A 4,605-nucleotide genomic window follows, 5' to 3' on the forward strand; every position below is an offset into this window, starting at 1 on the left:
TCTGAGCTCACTTCCTCTTCCGCCCAGCATTCTACTCCTCCCACCTACGTTCTAACCGATCAGGTCAAGCAGCTTCTTTATTAAATCAACCAATGACCTTCCTCCATCACTTCCCCATTCCTCCATCAAACAACAAGGATGCTTCTGGTCTGATACTATTCACGTGTGTGTGTGTGTGTGTGTGTGTGTGTGTGTGTGTGTGTGTGTGTTTAACTCAGAGATAACTTAAGCATGTAAGAACTGAGAGCATCCACTTCTTAACATACATTCCTCCCAACACTGAAACTATTTGGAAAACTCTTGACATACAGCTTTTCAGGTCTTCTCCAAGATATAAATTATCTTGGTTAAATTGCCTTGATTCCCAAGTATCAGAAAAGGACTAAAGAGTGAACAGGAAGTTTAGAGACACAGGATGTTCGTTAATCCCAGGCCTAGGTGTGCCACATGAGAAGCATGTTTTATGCCTCCGCGTCACGCATTTATCACATCATTTGGGGGCATGAGCTTTGCCATCAAGCTGACCCCTCCATGGTCCAACTCAGCTGCAACTATTCGAGGGACTAATAGCTTCTGTTATACAATATCCAGCAATGCAGAGGCTAGAGGGGCACGTTTTCATTTTGTCTTTTTCCAGAAGGTAGGGCCTCTTTAGAAGCCTTGCAGCAGACATGGCCTCACATAAAGAGATTCCTGTAATTAACATAATCAACTTCATGTAATTAATCACAACTGTTTCATGAAACCACCCTTAAACAAATCATGGGTGATTATCCTGATTGGTTTATGTGAGTCATGATTGATTCCTGGAGTTTGAGACTCAATTACCTCTCCTGAGCCAGTAAAGACACAGGCAAAACCAAGTTTTGCTAATATGGAAAAAGAGTAACATTATTGGATATCTCATGCACCAAATAAGAATCCTTTAAAATTCATAAATCCATTGTAGAATAATTAGTGTGATTTAGTAATCATTGCCCTGTGTGTTAGCATAGTTATTGCCTTGCATAGATTAATAGATAGTGCCTGCTTCAGGACACAGAGCCCATGGTTGGAACCTTGGAAAGAAGGCAGTTCTGGGGGATGAGCAAAGATTACCTTCCCATCTTGATCAGTAGTGGGCTTGATACCCAATCGACAAGCAGGGCAAGAGCTAACTTCTTGTCTCTCCCAGTCCCTTTCTCTTCCTTGTGCCTGGAATATGCAGATATTAAGAGATGTTGGAGGACAGATCTGGTTTACACTCATGACAAGTGGCAGAGCGGCGACTGTATACTTAACACAAGACATGCTTTGTATGTATGTGCGTGTATACGTGTTTGTGTGTGTACACATTAGTGTATGTGAGGGTGTACGTGTGAATGTATGCATGTGTGTGTCTGGAAAACAAACGTGGCTGTCATTCCTTAGGTTCTGTCCACCTTTTTTTTTCTTTTTTGTGGATTTTATTGAGGTGAACATTTTTCTCTGCTCCTCTCCCTTTATCTCTTTCATGAGAAAAATATTTATGACCTAGAACTCCTCATGAACTGTTTAACTGCCTACCTGGTCATTGAGACCCAGAAATCTACCTATCTCTGCTTTGCCAGTGCTAGGGACACACACACACACACACACACACACACACACACACACACCATAGCACCACCACGTCCACATCTGGCTTATTTATGTGGGCTATGGGGATCAAACTCAGGTCCTCAAGCTTGTAAAATTTTATCAACTGAGTCCTTTCCTCAGACTAAGACACACTTTAAACCACTAGGCTATGCCTAGTGGCTTTAATTTGTTCCCCCATACTAAGGGGAAAATTGTATGGCTGTGTAATACACTGCTTAAGGTTTCTCTATATTATTAAGTAAAATCAGAGAGAGGAAATTCTCTAATATAAATCTTGTGCTTTCAATGAAACTCAATGGTGTAATGGTTTCCCTTGACATTATTTATAAAAATGATTAATTCTTTACTTAGCCTTTTTTGAATTCTACTTTCTCCATATAAGATTTCCTTTCCCACTAATGAGTAATAAATTGTAGTAATGATCACTGTTACCTGAAACATATGAAGTTTCTGTCCATTATTAGTTTTCAAGTGGGATATTATTCATATAAAGTAGAGGTTCTGAAATCATGATTTAAAGGCCCTGTGCTCAAAATACAATTATCCAAGTTTGTGTTCAGAATTCATTATTTTTACAAAATCTTGACATATTATTATGGGGTTTATTGTGGTATTTTCCCCCATGTAGAGCCAGGTGTGATTTAAGGAATGACTTCAATGTTGGCCTCTGTAGGGTGCATCTCACATGGTGTTTGGCCAGGGCCAGGGCCATGCAGTAGCTGGCTCACTGTTGTGACAGCGGATTGAAAGTTTCTATTCCCAGCTGCATGTTCAGTGATATTAGACCAGTAATTCAACTCTGACCTTGGTAGGAACATATACACCAAGTAATTACTAGTCTGTGAATCATGCTACCCTCATGGGTAAAAAACAATAATGCCTACATATATCACAGGAATGTAAATAAAATAATTCATGCCTGTACTCAGCACAGAAATGCGCCATAAACATAGGCAGGGAACACTCGGTCATTTGCACAGACTTGGAGACCAAATATATACGGTCATATCTCTAACTGATCAGTGGCTCATCACAGCCGCGCTTCAGGCATTTTCTCGGAGTGAAGGAAACCAGGAATTGACATCCACTGAGCAGTTCACAGCAAGACTAGACCAGGACACGCTAATTTATCATATTTTTATGGTGGTGACTGTTTTTGCCTATTCTTCCTCCCCTCTCCTTCATAGCTAGTCACCCATCAGGATCTGGAAAAGAAACAGCTTCTCGTTTCAGTGGCAAAAGGACAGGTTCTTCCCGTGTTTGCCAACACAGGATGAAAAGTTTCTGCACCCCGATAAACCTCTCTGCCTACGCAATGATCTGAATCAAACCAAATCAAACCGAGTTAGGAAAAGCCCAGGTTTAATGGCTACCAAACTTCCCCGGGGTGGCTTTCCAATCCCTCAGAGAGGAACCAGGAAAGGAAAACCAGGATTGTTCTCTGGGGCGGGGGGCGGGGGGCGGGGTGTTTAAATACCCTGTGGGAGTAGTCTTGAGCATCTCTGAGGAGGGGTCATTATTTGGTGGGTTTTCTCAGGGGTAACTGACTGAGACTGAGGCAACTCCCAGGGGAGGGGGCTTGAAATATAATTTCTACCTGAACATTCCAGACTCTTTGGGTATATGGATGCCAGGGACTGGGGTGCTTTCGATTTTTGATTTGGGTGGTATTTTGCTTTGTTAGTAGAAATATTTTGTTGTTTTCATTTTATTTCATGCCTTACTACTTTAAATAGAAGAGGTTGAGAGCCTTGGTAACAGGAAGACAAGGGCTCTGCCTCCCTGAGGACCAGGGAGCTGAGAACAAGCTGATTCCGGGCTATGCTTCACCGGCTGAGTCTGCTGAGCATCCGCCACTCTTCACCACATATGGCCAAATCCTTCAGTGATCCTGTTCCTGCACAGTAAGACACCAGAGGAAAAGTGGGTGGGTACGTCTCTGGGATAACCCACAGTGCCCTGGGAGTGGCTCAAACTAAGACAATTCTTCTTTGAGTCGTGCTGCACAGGTATGCTGGCCCGATTCTGTGTGTTCGGGCACACGTGCCGCCATCAGCAGTTTGCAAACTCAGTACTACCTATATCTGCCTGGTCCCATCTATTGCAGTTTCGAGTACTGTTTAACAGGTGAGGAGCTTCTGGTTTCCCCCATAGTGGAATCAAACCATTATCAGACACTGGCAAGTGCTTTCTGGAGGGAAGGACACCCCCAAAACAGAAACAATTTTACCATATGATAAATTGAACTGCTAGTAGTCTGCCCAGATGCCAGAACTCACGGGTTCCCTGTTACTTGAAGTTTTCTTTGTCATTCTGTCTCTGGTTCTGTGGTGTCAGGGCTTAGCTCAAGATCATTCAGAGAGCATGCATTTCATAAAGGCTTATTAAACCCATCAACATATTATTGTTTCACACAACTCTCCACGTTTCAAACACTGTGAATTCTAATCCTACATTGAATATGTGGCAGGGGGACCCTATTTAGTATTATAAACTAGGGACCTTAAATGTCTTACTCTTCACCCAAGTGTGCTAGTGCATAATGGACTTTATTTGGAGGTATCCACGTTACAGGATAATATTCTGAAACAAAGAATAACAGCCCAGACATCCTATAAGCTGTGTGACTGACCTTGGACAAGTTCTTTGACTTTTGTAAGACTCAGATGTTTTAATTATACTGTTCCAATTTGTGGTCTTGAAAGTAGGCCTAAAAAGATGTTAGAAAAAACATGAAACAGCTTAGTCAGTGAAAAGGCCGGGCTTAGTAGCCTTTACTTATAATCCCAGTGCCTGGGAAGAAGAGATATAGGCGGGCCTCCAAGGCTGACTGACTAGACTTCCTAGCCTGCTAGGCAAGTTCCAGACCACCAGGAAGGGACTGTCTTATTAAGAATATGGGCAGTACCCAAGGAAAAATATATGAGGATCTCTACATGCCTCTCTCTCTCTCTCTCTCTCTCTCTCTCTCTCTCTCTCTCTCTC

The sequence above is a fragment of the Microtus ochrogaster genome, unplaced genomic scaffold (genome assembly GCF_000317375.1).
Source record: "Microtus ochrogaster isolate Prairie Vole_2 unplaced genomic scaffold, MicOch1.0 UNK10, whole genome shotgun sequence".
NCBI lineage: Eukaryota > Metazoa > Chordata > Mammalia > Rodentia > Cricetidae > Microtus > Microtus ochrogaster.